Here is an 18,636-nt window from a genome sequence, read left to right as displayed (position 1 = left end):
TTTTCTGTTGTTCTCAAGGACTGTTTGTGAGAAAGATGTTTTTGTTAATTAGCCAATCAAGTAGAATATGTTGAACCTATCTATAAAATAAGAGAATTTTCATATTAAAGCTGCTGTTGTGCAAACCAGCCTTCTGGTGAATTTGTGCCATTTCTTACTCAACAGTGACAGAGAGGAAACAGTGCCTGGAGTTCTCAGTCAGGATTACAGAGTGCACCAAGCACAAAGCCCTGTGGGTCTGGTGAGCTGAGACATCTGCCTCCCTGCATTGCTGTCCTGTAGCCAAGCATGTGAGGGCTGGACATGCTCCCCTCTCAGTGAAATACCCGTCTGCCTCCACCATGGTCCTTTAAGCCTTCAGGGGCAGGCATCAGGGCCTTGGACATCTCAGTTTTCCTGAAAATCAAGAATGCTAAGAGGAGGAGAAGGGAAGACATATTTTTTCACCTTTACCATCTGTTTCATGGCAAAAAGCACCTCTCTGATTATTTGTAGATCAAACAAGTTGGTTTATGACTCCCAATGATGTGTTGGTGTGTAGCAGTGCTCTGCTTACCTTCCCTGGATTGGTTTTAGTTTCTGGCATCCTAGTAACTTCTTGCTCCTACCTGCCTGGGCCTCTAGTGGGACTTGATCAAGTCCTTATGGTTTGATTTGTGAACAGGAAGAGGATCTCCTGCCTAATGGAAGTTAAGTGTTGTAGGGCTTGGCTGAGTCAGGGCTAGTTCCAGAGTAAATCAGTGAGATCAATTCTTCCAGGGTCAGGAAAAAAGTGAGAAGGGACAGAAGAACCAGGCCCACTCTTTTTATGGATCTTGTCCTTTTGGCTAAATCTGTTAATGCCAGCAAAATTTGGCATACTTCAAAAAAAAACCAAAGCCACTATTTTTGACATTATTTAAGGGATAGCAGAAGCCGGGACAGGAGATCACCCTTATCCTGTCTTGAAAGACACTGCATAAGAAGGCAGTCACAATATTGATCCTGGCTTTCTTTCAAAACTTTAAAAATATGATAAATATTGACATTATCAGTGTTGTTCTGTGATGTGAAGGAAAGAAGAATTAAAAATGACCTTTACAGTCTTGTACTTTGAGCAAGTCATACTGTTGATCACATAAGCATCCAAACATTTATGTTTTATTTATAAATAAGCCAAGACTTTTCCAACTCACTTCCTGGTAAAAAGGCAGCATTCAAACCACAGAAATCCTTTGTGTCGTGTGTACTGTTCATTCTTCTGGGAAACTCTGAGAGATGCCTATTGTATACTGAATTCTTTCTTTCAAGCTTCCAGAGGTCCTCCTGAGATGATTCCCCACAAAGTTACTGTGGCTGTGTTTCACAAGCACATGAAACCCAGAGCAGGTACTTGTAGGAAAATGAGAATATGTAGCAGCATGTTAAGTACTATGGAAAATTGCAGCCTGACTCAGTGCTGAGGGAAGAGAATTTCTGCCATTGCCAGCAGGAAACTTCTGGAGGATTGAAATAATAAGAGGAATAATAGAAATCTTAGGAATGTACACACTTTTCCATTTCAGTATTGAGTACCTGTACATAGTTTCATTTTGGAGATTCTAGAGCTTTTGGAATTCTATAAATATATATCTGAGAATTGCTGGCAAATAGTCGTCAAATACTGCTTGCTTTGGTGATACAAAATTCTGCCTGTTAATTTGCAAAGTTATTTTTATGAATGCCAAACCAGCCAGCTTCAGAAAATACCATTTAATATCCATTGTGACATTAAATTTATGCCCCTTAAGAATAAGAGGAAATACAGTGGTGTTTTCTAGAGGCTGAGTTTTATAGAGAGACCCAAGGTATGAAACACCCACAGCATCACAGTCCATTAAAAAAATCTAACCTTCATTTTACCATTTGTTTAGCAATTAGCCTGGAATCACTGAGTCCTTCATACATCCTTTTGTTCTGTCTTCAGGCAATATGCTCACCCATAAGCAGAAGCGTCTGCATCTCTTCCACAGGTGTCCAGAAATCTCATGGAACAATTTGCTGCATAGCCTCTTACCAGGTTCAGAAGCAAACACCAGCGACTGCATATGATAATTGCTGTGCCTGCAGCCTTTTATTGACTCATTTTAACAGCAAGAACTGCATCATTTGTAAAGACCAGTTACTTTTCCCTCCATCTAGAATTCTCATTAGAAGCTCAATGACTTAGAGTCCTTCACTTTCACAAATCCTACAAATGCATTAACACTGTATTTATAATGTGTTACATGGGGAAATTATAAGACTTTCTAGATTGGCAATGGAAACATTTGTGGCAGTATAGCAGTGTGATTTGGGGATTAATCTAGAACATCAACTCCAGCAAACCAATCTCCTCAACATCTTGTCAACAGATGCAACCTATCTGAGCCTGATTTAATTCCATCTTCCACTACCTTGTTGCCATGACTTTTGCTTTTCCACCAAGGTTCATGCACTGATTGTTCCTTTCTGCAGTGCAACAGCAGATGCTCACATTTTTCTCCTCTTGATGATGTTTCTATGTGAAGCAAGAAACACTGAATGTTTTCAAGCACATTTCTTTGGGATTTAATTTCCACCATTGTAGAAATTAATATAGGACACTGTCATAAAATCTGGTGCTTTCCAAAAGCCATTCTGAAAGAAAGTAACAAGCTGCAGTAAATGTATGTGGTGAGTGTTTACTTTTCTCCTCAATGGACTTTACAGTTGTTGTGTATTTTGCAGCATTACTAAATGTACATTATAAAGAGAGAATTATGATATATAGTTTAACTTACTGTATTTGGCTGTACATCTCTTTTGCCTCTAGAAAAAGAGATTTCTGTTACTCAGTAAAAAGAGATCTACCCTCACACTTCATATGACGGCACATTGACTGTCTTTCTGCTGAAACTTTTTTTTACTAAGTTTTCACACTGAGAGCATAAGAGTGAAGTTATGAGTTGATTTAACTGTGCCAGCTATTATCAGAATGAAATCAATGGTGCAGAAATAGTGGTTACTAACCTAATGCATAGCCAATGCATCCTAACTTTCCTTTTAATGGCATTCAATAATATGGGTTCAAATTTGGATGCACATCAGTTACAGAATTAATATTCTTATTCTCTCTGGAGAACTGCAGGCCTGTCTCTTCAACAAAATGATTATGATCTCAGAGGGAAAGCTTTAAGATTATAACAGAGAGAAGGACTGACTTCAAAAGGATTTTGTACAGAGGTAGGAAATAACTGTTACCCTTGCTTTCTAAAATTCTGTGTATGTTTAGTGCTAACTGTGAAATTGTTTTCCTGCAGTTAAAAGATTAATAAAATTCCCAGTGAAATAAGTCAATAAGCACCAGAGAGTCAAATGCAAATAAGTAAAAGTAAATATTATTTCTTCCTGTCCAGGACAGAGTATTTTGCTTCTAAGATAAGCTGCCTAGGATCTTCATTCTTATTCATAAAATTCCCCAAGGAAAATCCTTTTAAGTACACTTTCAGCTATTTAATTCAGAGGGAACCGTCATGCATAGCTTAGAGCTGATGCGTGTTTCCCTTGCTGGTTTCCTGCAAGTCTCTTAGTTCCTTCAGGGATCATTCAAGTCACAGCATATTCTATCCCTGCATCATTAATCACACAGATAATAAGGAAGAATATTCTATTTGAATATACCTATCTTTATCAGAATGTGAATCTCTCTGAAATGTACTTTATCACAAATTCCAAGCACTCATTGAAGTGTTTGCTACCCAGCAAGACACTCAAGTAAGCATGCAGGGAAAAGATTTTGTTAAATTGTGTTTAACTGGGGTTGACTAAGTCCTGAAATTTATTCTCTGAAAATGTTCTGGTACCAGCAAGTTCAGATGTCAAATCTGCTCCTAAACAGGTGCCAGTCACCCTTTCCAGTTTTTCTGGCTTTTAAACCAAATTCTTAGAATGCTGCCGGTGCGCTACAGTATGTTGTGATTGGAAAGAGTCCAGCAGAAATTTTGCTTTAAGCTCAACAAAAGCAGGAAGCAGGGAACATAGACACCATATATTCCTAGGCCTGCTGAAGTGTTCTTCCAGGGATTTGCTGCGGAACAGCAGGGGAGTGTGGACAAACACTTTAATAAGTGACCTCTACAGGGAAAATTAATGTTTCCTGCAACAGGAGATAACCCCCTTTTTTAAAATACAGGGCATTACCATGAATTTAGCCAGTTACTTTTGTAGATATGTTTCCAAGCAGCACTTGTATTTGGCATCCCAGCACTGAATTATTCCCCCATCACCTTCCTGGCATGTAAATGGAATCTGTTTCACTGCTTTTGCTGATTAGATAACAAAACAGACTCTAACAAACACTATGAAGCTAAAGGCTATTTGTCAGAGCTGGTTGAAATGTTTCCAATTAATATTTCAACAGGGTTTAATCTAAGATCTCCTTTCATAAAATATTCACAAACAGTGTAATTCTTCAAAGGGATATATTGCGTAAGTATCCTAGCAAAAAGGAATTCTTAAGGATTTGGAAAAATGTCTAGTATCTTGGGATTTTTCTTAATCTTTTTTTTTTTTCTTTCTTTCCAGTTCAATTTCCTCCCTATTCCTACTAGAAAATGTGTTTAAAATATGCAACATCTTAACTGAAGGTAAAAAGAGCACACAAAGCAGTCTCTGAATTCAAGGTGACAAAAAACAATGAAAACTGTTCTGCCATGTAGATTACCTTCTTTTTCTATGTTTTTGTGCCTCAAAGGAAAAAAAAGCTCTTTCAAATCAAAGCTGCTTTTTCTCCTCAGAAGACTAACATTACGATTACATATTATGTTAAAATATAATTAATTTTCTCATGAAGAATTACAATATTTACAGAATTTTAAAGAAAATAAGAAATAAGAAATTCACACAGAAAAATATGTCCCTCTGCTGTTCACTGTAACTCACAAGCTCCTGACAGCAGAGGAAGTTTTGCATGATGGCAAATCCTACTTTTCAAAGACAGAGATGTAGTAAACACAGGATCCAAGCTTCTGCCTGGATCCTTGCATCCATCTGTTGGCTTATGTTTTGCAAGCATAAAAGTCACATTTAGGCATAAAAAAGTAAAAATGTGCTAGTTAACCTAATCCAGGTTGCAGGTTTTCCTGATGCAAGGAAATATCTCTGAAAGTATAGGGTGTTATCAGCTGACTTTTAACAATCTCCAAGGAGAGAAATTTAATGGGTTTTCTGGGAATGCATTGCAGTGCTTAATCACTCTCATTACGAGATCTTCTTGTACTTTTAATCCAACTGTCATTTGGATATTTGCTTTTTGCCCATTATGCTCTGGCTGTGTACCTCTGAGAAGGTCCTACTCTGTTTTTTCTATAATTTCACTTTTTGTAGGGTTATATTGGAGCTTTGTTTTCTTCAGGATGAGCACTGAAAATAATTCTCTTCAATATGTACACATTTACATCTTAATATTCATGAAACATGAAAGAATAATGTTTTGTCTCTTTCATTAATAACCCTATTTTTTAATTCATTGAAAATTTTCTTTTATAAAGTTTCCTTGAGTGTTTTTAAAATTTTTTTTGAGTATTGTTTTTATTTCACTTGTTTTTCCTCTGCCTCTCACATTTATCAGAAACACATAGGGTGATCTGAAATGCTCTTGTAACACTGAAGATTGCTCAGCACCAGTTAAAGATTTTAAAATGCTTGCCTTTTCATTTCGATAGCTAGAGACAATTTTTTCTTCCTTGTCATCATGGCTCATATTTTTTGCCAAGGGATGTGGGCTTTTCTCAGGCCTATTCTACACTCAATACTTGAAGAAGGCAAGAAATGGCTTGGCTTAATCACTAAACACAGCCTGCTGTCCACAGCCTGTCTGTACCTTTGACACCAGGTAGGAAGACATCTGAAGAATCTGTCCTGGTCTGCTAGTGCAGAAGTGGAGGAGTCACCACTTCTAGAAGTGTTTCAAGAGGCCCCCAGATGTGGCACATGGGTTTAGGGTGATTATGGTAGGACATGTGATCTTGAGGGTCTTTTCCAGCGCCAATGATTCTGTGATTCTATGGAAAAAAAAAAAAAAAAAGATATATGTTAGCATAAGTTACTCATGCAGACAAAGTTTTAGTTTCAGGACTCCCTAAAAAACTTTCTGTGTGTCATGCTAGCTGTTTCATGGACTCTTGGAGCCTTCCTTTTCCTCCACATACAAACCAAAAATTTACACACTTCCCTACCACACACGGCCAGAGTCTGGAAGCAGTGGTGATGTTTCTGGGAAACTCAGGTATTGCAGTAATGTTAGAAAGGATCAAAATGAGAAAGGGAAGGACATGGCTCTTCCCTTTCTATGCCAGAAACAGCAGGACTAATTCTACTTCATTGTAAAGCAGCTGGGCTTCCAAAAACTGATTTTATCCAAAGCTATTTCTGAACCACAAGAGTGTTCTGAGCTGTACACAAATTCAGACCCAGCACCACTCTTTAAATGCATGGTTATTCCTGGTCTTCAAAAGAAAAAAAAAAAAAAGTTATATTATTTATGATGGTGACATGGAAGAGTCTCCTTTGTGTACTTTCTTGATGATAAGGCTCATGTATGGGTATGGAACATAATGATACCAGCAGGCAGGGGACTGGAGCATCTGACTTAGTTCTATTTGGAGGAAATCCAATAAACACATTAACAACTTGGAGGAAAAACACAGCACATGGTAAATAGAGAAACAAAATCTCCTCAAAACAAATTGCTAATACAGACACCAGCCGAAAGATGTGTAAACACATTAGGTACTACTGTCTTTTTCCTGATGAGTTTTATGATCAAATTATTTCCTTGGAAACTGCTACAGTTATATTTCTAAAAGGAAAACTCTGCAGCTTTCAATACTCCAGCCAGAAATACACATTTGCCAGGAACCAAATATGTAGGAGAGTAACATGTTTTAGTTAAAAACTTGCAGAAGGTTGAATGAAAGAGGTCTTGGAGCATGACAGCTCCAATTCTGCCTTCCTTGGTCACAGAGACTGGAACTCTGGCATTCTTGTGAACATAAAACATGGAATTAACCAACCTGTTAATGAACAGGTTGTGAACCTGTTAGTGAAATCTTTGGGCTGATTTAAATAAAACCAACCTATGTCACAAGCCCTTGTAAGTATAGAAGAAAACAAGGATAGATTGTCTTATTCTCTACTGTTGTGTATATTTTCGGCAATACAGAATTAACTGCAGCTTTTCAAGATAATTCTTCACACCTATGAAAAACAGTAACCCTGTTTTTATGAGTAGGAAAAGGAACCATCCACTGACCAACCAACACCACCTACCTGGACTTCTGTAAGGTTTTTGATGTGGTCCCAAGGGGCATCCCTGTCTCTAAATTGGAGACACATGGGTTTCAAAGCTGGACTGTTCGGTGGATAAGGAACTGGGTGGATGGACACAGCCAGGGAGTTGTGGTTAATGGCTGTTTGTCCCAGTGGGGCTTGTGATGAGTGGTGTCCCTCAGGGCTCTGTCTTGGGACTGGTGTCTTTTAATATTTTTATCAATGACACAGACAGTGGGATCAAGGACACCCTCATCAAATTTGCAGATGACACCAAACTGACATGTGCAGTTGACAACAGAAGCACAGGACACAATCCAGAAGGACCTGGCCAAGCTTAAGAAATGTGCTAACAAGAATCTCATGAATTTTTATCAGGCCAAGTGCATTGGGCTGCACCTGGTTTGGGGCAATCCTAGACATGTGCACAGACAGGAGAGGTCACTGATCCCAGCCATGGGCACTCACAGCCCAGAGAGACAAACGTGTCCTGGTCTGTCTCCAAAGCACCAGCATCCATGTAGTGCATCCATGAGCAGCAGGTCAAGGGAGGGGATTCTGCCCACTGCTCTGCCCCTGTGAGACCCCACCCGGAGTATCCAGCTCTGAGGCTGCCAATGCAGGAAAGGCATAGACGAGGCCACCAAGATGATCAGAGTGCTGGGACATTTCTCCTCTGAAGACAGGCTGAGAGAGTTGAGGTTGCTCAGCCTGGAGGAGAGAAGGCTCTGGGGGCACCCTGTTCAGGTCTTTCAGTACTTAAAGGGGGCTTATGAAAAAAAGGGAGAAGAACTTTATATGGGCAGATAGTGATAAAACAAGGGGAAATGTTTTTAAATTTAAAGAGGAGAGATTTGGATTAGATATTAGGAAGAAATTCTTAATCAAAAGATGGTGAGGCAATGGAACATGTTTCCCAGAAACATTGTGGATGACCCATCCCCGGAAATGTTCAAGATCAGATTGGATGGGGCCCTGGGCAACCTGACCTAGTGTGTGGCATCTCTGCCGGTGGTGGCAAAACAGGAAATGGGTGATATGTTGTGGTGTGTGTTTTTGATTGTAATTCGGTCCAGTTTTATAAACCCCCCCCCCCCCCATTTTGTATTGTTATAGTATATTTTATTCCAATGGGCTGTTCCTTTCACCGCTGTGTCATTAGTTTTGCCCTAGCTGTTCATCTCCCCAAAGACCTGCCCTTTTGTTCCCTGTTCCTCTTCCCATTGAATGTCAATCCCTCCCCAGGCCTACCCCTTTCTCTAGAAACTTCCCTATCAATTTTGTATCCTTCAAAACCCCATTGGTGTTTAAATTGTTCTCCTCCCCTGTAATCCCCTGTTGGTTTAAACACTGTCTTCCCTGCCTTGTGTTCCACACCCAGTTTCTCCCAATTAAACAGTAAAGACTGTATCCTCCCCTGGGACCTCCCCCCTTTATAAGGTGATATATGCCTTTGACTCCTCTATCCTCTGGGGAATGACTGTCTTTGGAAAACGTACAGAAGACCTCTCCCTGTCCCTCCCCTCGGCACAGTGCTATCCCCAATGCAGTCCACCCTGCTGTAGCGCAGCTGTGCCCTACAGCCACTCCCGGGATTCCACAGCTTTCTGGGAGTGGCCACTCTTGCCAGCGGTGCCAGGAGCTACTCGGGCAGAAGAAATCAGGCACCACAGCAATATTTAATGTCCCTTCCAGCTGAAACCATTCTAAGATTCTCTGATCTCTCGTAGAAGTTTGCAGACATGCTTAGCCAAGTATCCGTAGTGTGGTCGGTTTCATAAAGTCTTAGTTTACCCCAGCACCTTAGAGACACTTTTGTGAAGATGACAAGAAATCAGTGCATTCAGATGCAGGAGCAAATTAACTGCAAAGGAGAGAGTGCTGCCTTTTGCCAGCTGGTGAACTGCCAGGTTTGAGACACCTCATTCTTGCGAGGCTTCCATGCTGTGCTGTAAACTGCTGCGAACTTGTGAAACACTCCAATACCAACTGCACCACAAGGTGAGAGCTTTCCAAGAGCACCGGATGATATCTACTCCTTACCTGGGATTATCTTTGCTATTACATTGTAAATACATTCTGCCTATGATTAGCATGAACCTCTCTTGATGTGGCTTCTTGTTATGAGCGAGATGTTGCTCTGTGCATCCTCTAAAGCACAGAATATAAGCCAAGTGTTTCACAAGCATATTCATTGTTTCACACAGTAAAATATTAAATACAGTCAGGCTGAAATAATATCTACTCTAAAGGACTCCATTGTGTTATTGATCAAATACAGATGGACCAATTAATATTACGCAAATTCAGTATCTAGCCAGAAAAATTTCTAGTAGCTAGAGTCACGACAGAAAATGCCTTCCAGAAAAGAAAGGATAATGAAGCTAAAAAGGCTTTTTCCCTAAGGAAAAATTGTAAATGTCAATTTAAAATACAGCTTCATTGCAAGCTCTAAAATATGTTTTTAAATAAAAATATTTGGGACTCCTAAAGACGCATATTTGTTGGACATTGTGAAGAATTGAAGAATTTATATGATAAAAAAAAAAAAGGAGGTCAAACACATTCATACAGCTACACAGTTTAGAAATTCTAGCATAATTCAGGATTAAAATACTTTTTTCAGATCTTAATAAAACCAAGAAATCTGACCTCCATTATGGTATCATCTTTGGCTGTTACCAAATTCTGTACATGCTACCTCTTAAGCTGCACTAAAGACATAGCATGACATGTAAACTTCTTTTTCCAAAGCAAGCTGAATATTCAATGCCTACAATGAGTAGGTCTTCAGATGAACAAATAATCCTGGACGCCTATAATCCTTTATAGCATTGGTGAAGAGAAACACATTTTAGATATAATCCACCTTGCCCACCTTAGGAAGTGAAATAAATCCAATACTTGTCTCTTTCTAGTCTGTCTTTATTGCTGTCAATACAGGGTCATTAGCTCAAACCATGCAAAAATGAGATAATTTCCATCAACTACACTGCGACTAGCTCAGTGGGTTAGAGGATGGTGCTAATAGTGCCAAAGTTGTGAGACTGATCCCTGTATTCACACTCCCCAACTCATTCACTTTTGAGTTGGACTTGATGATCTTCCCAGCTCAGACTGCTCTGTGATTCTGTGTCACCAGAGGTTCAAAAGAATTATATCAAGCCTTTAAAAAAACACATCTTAAAATAAAATGCATTCACTCATGGATTTACCTTCTCTTCCTACAATCTAGAAAATATTCCTTAGGTCTCTTGACCTGATTTCAGCAGTTGCTTTTTTTCTCTGCTAGCTTTGATATGTAGGAATAACAGCCCCTGGATCATAGAATGATAGAATGGTTTGAGTTGTAAGGGATTGTGAGAATCTTCGCATTCCAACTCCCCTTCCATGGGCAGGGACACTTCCTTCCTACTAAACCATGTTCCTCAAAGCCTCACCGAATGAGGCCTCGAACACTTCAGGGGTGAGGCATCCACAACTTCTTTGGGCAGCCTGTTCCAGTGTTTCACCGCCCTCACAGTAAAGAATTTCTTTCTAAAAATAATCTGAACATTTCCTCTTTCAGTTTAAATCTGTTGCCCCTTGTTCTATAAATTTCCTGTTAACAATACATCAAAAATGTCTCCATGAAACAAAAATTAGAAATAAACCACCTTCATGAGTACAGCATTATAAATATAAACTATATCTGGTAATATCAGATTAGAGTCTTAGCACTTGCTCCAGCAACTAGAAGGAGAAGCTTGCCCCGGAGTGGCTCTCGGGCCACTTAATCTACTCACCAGTGGGTCTCACCTGACACCTGCTAGTGATCCCACACTCGCTTGCCCCAGTTGCTGGCCCCATGGACACACAGGCCCAGGGACCAGGGCAGACTCCAGCTGCTCATGCTCAGACCCCTGTGCCCCCCTACACACACACACACACACAGAGTAAATTGAAATGGCACCGTGCTTCTGATGGTGCTAAAGCACTCACAAATAGCAAAACTTTTCATAGACTGTTCAAATCTAGACACTAAAATATCTAAATGCACTGTATTAGTAAAACACTACCAGTGAGGAACAGGTGGCTGGAATTGCCTTTTTTATGTGCTAAATTCCCAAGTAGATGGAGTGTTAGATGCACAAGAAGGTGAGTTACTTTAAACAAATGATTATTTGGCTATACACAGCCTACTGAATTCAACACAGGCTATTATTATCTTTACAACTGAGTAATACTGTGGCTACTCTGCCAAATGAATAAGCTTTTCAAGCCTGCCACAAGAGCTGTAGGAAACTGGCCCTTGATATCAGCACCACTGGTAGGCTGACTGCTCTTTCTCCGCTTTCCCTCCAAATCCACATTCCTCTTCTGCTGCTTAGCACAAAAATAAGAACAATCTATTTACAAAGAGTAACGGCCCCTTTTGAGATATGCGTGCAAAGAGGTGATGAAACTACTTGAGAAAGAAGAGTAAAACAAGCTCAGTTACCTGCTTGCCTTATTTTTTTAAGTAGTGCCTTTTTAGAGAAAAAAAAAACAGTGCATGGGGAAACAGAAATCTTATTCCCTATGAAAATATTTCAATAAAACAGCCTATTTGTTTTGCATATGTCTCACCCTGCAACACAGGAAAGGAAAAATTTATGGATGTGTAGACCTCAGTATTGCAATCAGACAAAGAGCCTCTCAAAATGATGTGACCTTGCCCTTCACTTCCCTCCACTGCAGCAAGAATTCCCATAATAACACGGCACAGCTGCTCTAAGGTGTGCTCAGTTGCTTGACCAAATGTCGCTCTAGAAATGGCCAATAATGCATGCTGCAAACACTAAACTCAGGAAGGTTACAGCCATACAGTCCTGCCAATGCCAATGTACTGTGTCTTTCCTTTGGGAATCCACCAGTTACATTTCACAGTCTTAGGAGAAGAGACAGATTCTAATAAAACACTTTAGTCTTTTTCTCAATCCATTTTATAAACTGCCTCCTTGAAGCATTTTGAGATATATACACTCATCTTAGCAAAATGCCACAGTGGGTGGATTCCCAGCTAGACTCATCAGGATTATAATGATTCAAGCTGTTCCAAATAACCATAATACTGCTCTTCAAGTTTCATCTATTGTCATGAAATTGGGGGGTTTTTGCACAGGTTTGTAGAACTCTAATGCCAGGGTCAACACCCTTCTTAATGCTTTGTTCTTCTAAATAGCATAATCCTCTTCCATTGTCCCTTTTAATGCTCTTTTCTGGCATTAGTGATATGCAAATATTGGGCTGAAGAATACTGTGCTTTATTTTTGCTGGCCATTTTCCTGAGAAAAGTATTCTATTTATGGCATATGTTGACACAGCTGATTCCAATTTTCCTTCCAGGGGAAGCCTTCCATACTGCTGTATGTAAAAGCAATCATGCCAGGGCTCTGTTTCTGAGAGCACCCCAGTCTGTGGGCCCTCTCTGCTGTCTGGGGAGGCAATCCTTGTTTCATTTGCTAGTTTGTCCTCAGCTTCCTCAGCAGTTGTCCCCAGAACCATCACTGGGGTCATGGCCAATGATAATACGGAGAGGGAGACAATGCTTCTCCAGCTTAAGGACTTGTTCTCCACCCACTATTCTGGAATGGGAGTATCCACACATGGAGTTAATCAGGGATAAGTCCCTATACAGACAAGCCCTTACACTTAACACACCACTTGAAGGATGCTGAGGCTTCTAACCACATCCTGGGTACTAGATGTTGATCACAGAATCCCTCAGCACTGCGCCTTGCACTGCAATCTGTACCTGAGCCTTCAGCCTTTGCAAAGATCAAAGAGTGCATACCTGCAGTTCTGCTATTAACTTCTTAATTAAGACTTTTCACAATGATTATAAATGTGGTGGCTGTCATAATTCACCTACACACCTTAAAAAGCCTTTGAAAATAAATAATTCTTCTCCACAGTACTACTGTACAGCAAGTTATCAAAATGTCTCACAGTGCAGATGTTTGACACCTATGTTCATGTGTACATCATTTTTTCTCTTGATAACTGAGCTGATGCAACACTGAGCAACTGAGCTTCTGCTGGGTGGTTTTTTTTGTGTGTGGGGGGGGTTGTTGGGCATGTTTGTTTGTTTGTTTGTTTGTTTGTTTTGTGGGAAATCATGGGGAGCAATTGGAAAAATTATTCAATGTGATGACCCTCTGAATTCCTGTAGGACTCCCTGTCGAAAGCATACTTTTTCTATTTTCCCATTTTTGGACAAAAATTAAAGGCAAAGATCTAGGTTCAATTCCCAGTTACTGCTGTGTAAAAATGGAGTAGCTCCACCAAACCATAGGTATTAAACTAAATTTATGCTACTTTGAGAGCAGACTTTGGAAGGCAGACTTTGTGGTCAGCGCTTGTCTATAAAGCTTTTTGACTAGAGGCTTTTGTAATCACGTTTCCCAGAATTCTTTACAAATGAACTTCAGACGTCACTTTAACAATGCCACATTTCCTTTTAAAAATCTTTATTTTGATTAGTAAGCAAATGCACTTGTAATCTTGTAAGTACAAAGTAGGATAAAACTAGAATAAGGAACCAGCAAGTCTGAATTACTTTTATTTATTCCTTTGTATTTGCCTAGGGTTGAAGTCAGATGGCCCCAATTTCTTTGGTGAGGCAAAGGGTGGCACAAAAGGCTGAGTCTAAGAGGGGATATAACAGGTTGTCCTACAGGCTGGGTATCTGTCACCCATTTGACTGACCGGAATCTAGAACACCATGTACATCATCACTAACAATGTTTGCAGCCCTGGTACCCGCTACACAAAAGAAATAATTAATGTTGTTTTGGGGTGATAAATCATCCAGCTGTACCAGTGTGCATTAATCACCTACCCTTAGTCGGGTAAGTGATTACAGGGCTGTAGGTGCAATGTCTGTTTGTCTGTTCTTATGCCTCTGCACCCGCAAGAGCTGTATTCAGTAGCATGCTGCTCCTCTCCCAGGTGCTGGCTTAGGCAATATCACACAGCCTAATGCTGAAAGCATCCCAAGGAATGTAGCCCAGTTGCTGCTGCTCTGTGCACAGAGTCATCACAAAGTGCTCCATGTATGTACTGGACAATACTGTCACAGTGGAAGGACATGGATGTGTTATTGTTTTATTTTTTGTGGTCTTCAGATAGAATAGGGTAGGAAAATTATGAATCCCATTTGAGTTTTTAGATCTCACTAGTAGGAACCCAACTGCAGGTTTAACTTCTACTGCTGTGACAGTCAGCATTCTTCAAATTTTTGAGCTGTCAAAAGCACTCTAGAGTTTATTTATACATTCTTTTCACTCTTGCTCCCTCTCCATACATGAGTACTCCCAGATCCTGTGAGGCTATCTTTAAACTTGCAAGCAGTTTGGATAGTTACTTGGAAAAACCAGCTACTTTAATTTTAATCTCAAGTCTAAAAAGACCAACAAAATACTGTGAACCAAACTTTAGCGTATCATAAGCAATGAAAAATCTGTGAATGTCTGTACAGTCTGGAGACTTCTGAATTTTCCTAAAAGCTTGAGCTGCTTAATATGTTAACTTTTTCTGAAAGTTTCACTGTTACCTCAGTCAGTATCCTGCTATGCAGTAACACCCTGCCAATGGAAATGGCAGAAGATTAACAAATTATGGGAAAGATTGGAGAATATCTCTAATGTGGAAAATGCAATAGTTTTATTGAATATGCACCACAATGTTCACACCTACTCCAGTATTTAGGAAAGGAGGAACAGAGCAGTAATCCCTATTGTGAAATATCCTGTTGTGAAATATCCCATCTTCATTCAGCAATCACCTCTACTCTTGGTAATAAATATGTTATCGAAGGTGCAGAGCAAACCAGACATTGAGCTGTGCAAACAGACAGAACTGAGTCAACTTTTGCATGTTTATATAGTGTAAATTAATTTGAGTAAGTCTTTTATTCTCTGTATTTTCCAGCATAGTACTATATTTGAGCCCTGGCGTGGGCTTTTCTAACCAACATTCAAAAATTAACATGTGCAGTGTGTATTTTCAGGACAACATATGACTAAGTGATTACATTTAGTGTCTGTGCTGAAAATTTACTTTTTAAAGAGTACTGAATATATCATCATGAGGATCATATCCATATCCAAGCTTCTTTGGAGCCTGTTCTATATTAAGGACATTGTCGTAGATTCTTGCTTCACTTCCAGGCTCCATCCAGCTCACATCTCCCCTATGGGAACAGCTACTTTCTACACGTATTTCAATCTGAAGTGTTGAAGTATGGCTTCATAATTTTAATTTCTTTGCTGTGAACTCAGTTTACTTCACCCTTTCTTTTTCCTCCCTGGGGAAACCTACATTCACATACAACATCTATTGACCTTCACCTATTGACTTCTTGGAAAAAAAGGCTGATGTCATTAGAGTTTCCACCCATGTGTTAAATTGCCAGTCTACTTGTACCTGTCTCTTACCCACGGCTCATTTTCCTTTTTTTTGAGAGTGATCTGTTCTGTACCTCGCCACAGGAAGTGGGACAAATCCTTTGCCTAAAACTAACACAGTCTGTGCAACTCCTTCCCAGAGACGGCTGCCAGGACAGCTCCTCAGAGAAGGCCATGGGCCCGACAAGTATGGAACAGCATGTGCCTTCAGGCAAGGTGAGTGTGAAGCATCCTACTGCAGTTGATTTATTTTTTTGTTTTTGCAGCTTGTTGCTGATGGCAGATTGGGAATTGGGAGGAAACTGGCTGAATGGTAAAGCCTGAATTAAAAAGAAAAAAAAAAGAACCAAACATTAAAAGAAGATAGTTAAGATTATCAGTCTCTTCAGTTTTGCTTATAAGGCAAGAAGCTCCTTCAGATCCTCATTAGGATACAGTTCTAAGTGTTTGTTCATGTTACAAAAGCAAATCTGTGTGCTACATGTGCTACAAGTCTGTGTTCTCCTCTTGTCTGTGCAGCACCTTGAACTTGTTTTTTTTAAACCTGATGAGATTCCCATAAGATCACCTCTTGAGCTTGTCCAGGTCCCTCTGGATGGCATCTCATCCTTCAGGTGTGTCAACAGCACCTCTTGGCTTGGGGTCATCTGCACAATTGCTTGAGCATGCCCTTTGTCTACTTCATTGATGAACATGTTAAATAACAATGGTCCCAATACAGACCCCTGAGGGCACCACTTGTCACTGACTCAGACTCCAAGTCCTTGACCATGACCCTCTGGATGGGACTGCACAACCAATTCCTTATTCAAAGAACATTCCATCTCTCCATGGAATGGAATCCATCTCTGTCCAATTTAGAGAGTAGAATGTTGTGAAGCACCATGTCAAAGGATTTACAGAATTCCAGGACAACCACACTCTTCCCTTGTCCGCTGATGCAGTCAGTTCACTACATAAGGGCACTGGGTTTGTCAGACAGGACTTGACCCTGGTGAAGCTGTGCTGGTGTCTCGAATCACCTTCCTGTCCTCCATGTGCCTTGGCACAGCTTCTAGGAGGCTTTGTTCCATGATTTTCCCAGGCACAGAAGTGATGCTGACAAGTCAGTAACTCCCACTGACTCAAAAGGTGTGGGAAGAGATATTACCCTTGAAGAGTGAGACAAAAGAGTTGTTGAGTACCTCAGCCTTCTCCTCACCTGTCCCTTGCAAGTTTCCCAGCCTTGTTTATCAGGGGTAATAAATTTCCTTTGTCCTTCCTTTTCTGGTTAACACACCCACTGAAGCCCTTTTTGGTGCTCTTTGTATCCCTTGTCAGCTTCAGCTTCATCTTGGCCTGTCTCACCCCATCTCTACACAACTGAACTTCATTTCTTTGTTTTCTTCTTTCTCTTTAGTATTTCCAGCAGGACCCTGCTCAGCCACGCTGGTCTCTTGCCTTCCGTTTCCATATCCTTGTTCCTAGTGTTTGTCAGGTCTCGCGTTCTGTGGAAGATTTCCTTAAAGAGTTGCTCCACTCCCTTGGACATGAGGGCAGTCTCCAAGGGGATCCTCTTCACTGTCTCCTTGAAGAGCCAGAAATTTTCTTAGGTGAACTTCTGGATCCTAACTTTTCTCCTTACCTGACCCATATCCCTCAGGACTGCAGTCTCCAGCAGTGCATGATCACTGCAGCCCACCTGCCTCCAATCTTGATGTTCCCAACTAACTTCCATCCAGAGTATTTGTGATACGAAAAAAATAGTCTTTTGGCTCCTATGGTGATTTAAATTTTGATAGTACTTTTTGAAATCAAAGATTTGTCTTCCCGTCTTTCTTGGTCAATTTCCAGTTAGACAGCATGCTGTCAGCTTTACTTTGGGTAAAGTTTTCTACAGATTGGAATATTTTTCCTTCATTTCCACTTCTCCCAGACTGAACAGTTCCAGTACTTGCTCAGTACCATCTCAGAGGTGTTCATGGTATCTGACAATGACAGTAATTTTTCACACTGGAGTCTCATTTGCAACTTTTTATTCCTGCAGCAGTAGTACAATTTCAATACAAATCAAACCTTTTGTCATATTAGCCCCTCAGGTATTAGCCCTTTCATATATCTTGCTTACCTCCTACAAAATTTTCTGCTCCACTGATTTTTAGAATATTTTATTGTGGTTGTTCCTGCTGCATCCAAGACTCAAAGGCAGGGTACACAGGGAATGGGAATTAAAATATTTGGAAGGTCAGTTGAGGGTGAGATGAGTAAGTGCGTGATGCTGCAAGGCCACTTGCTGAGCTGGAAGTGGCCTTTTATCCAAAATAAGATGGTCTGAGAGTAAAGAAACACATTTTCTCTCATGTTCCTTACTTGAGATGGTTTCTTCAGTATCTAGCTGTTGGATGTGAAGATTATAGAGCTGAGTCCACATCATACTCCTCAACTGGACCCAGGCCTAAAGAGGCAGCTTAGCATTCTTCTAATGGGTGTCACACTCACAGGAATGTCCCAGGGTCTCATCAGCTTGGCCTGAAGCTTGCAGACTTCATGCTCAATTATGAAGTGGTTTTGTTGCTCAAATTATGTTGCAGTCTGAGAGATGATGATCCTGTCAAAAGCTGATTATAATTCTCTGAAGTTCACAAAGGAAATAGAATTTTTAAAAATGATGGTATGTAGATGCCACTGGTAGAACAGAACATCCATTTCCCTCCATTGTGAAAACATGGATACAAAAGAAATCAGTTTGTCAGACGTCAGCTATTACATCATTCCATGCTTCTACCACTGTCTCCAAATATGATGGTTTTGTGGTTTTGCTTACAGACACTCAACAGTGACCTTGCTCTATTACTTTTTTGGTGCTTGCCATTTTTCTGCTGGTATTATTCTTCCTGTTTTCTCTTGAGGCATTTGGTTA

This window comes from Onychostruthus taczanowskii, unplaced genomic scaffold (assembly GCF_017590055.1).
Source record: "Onychostruthus taczanowskii isolate IOZ18803 unplaced genomic scaffold, ASM1759005v1 scaffold83, whole genome shotgun sequence".
Lineage (NCBI taxonomy): Eukaryota > Metazoa > Chordata > Aves > Passeriformes > Passeridae > Onychostruthus > Onychostruthus taczanowskii.
Note: the sequence above shows the minus strand (reverse complement) of the source record.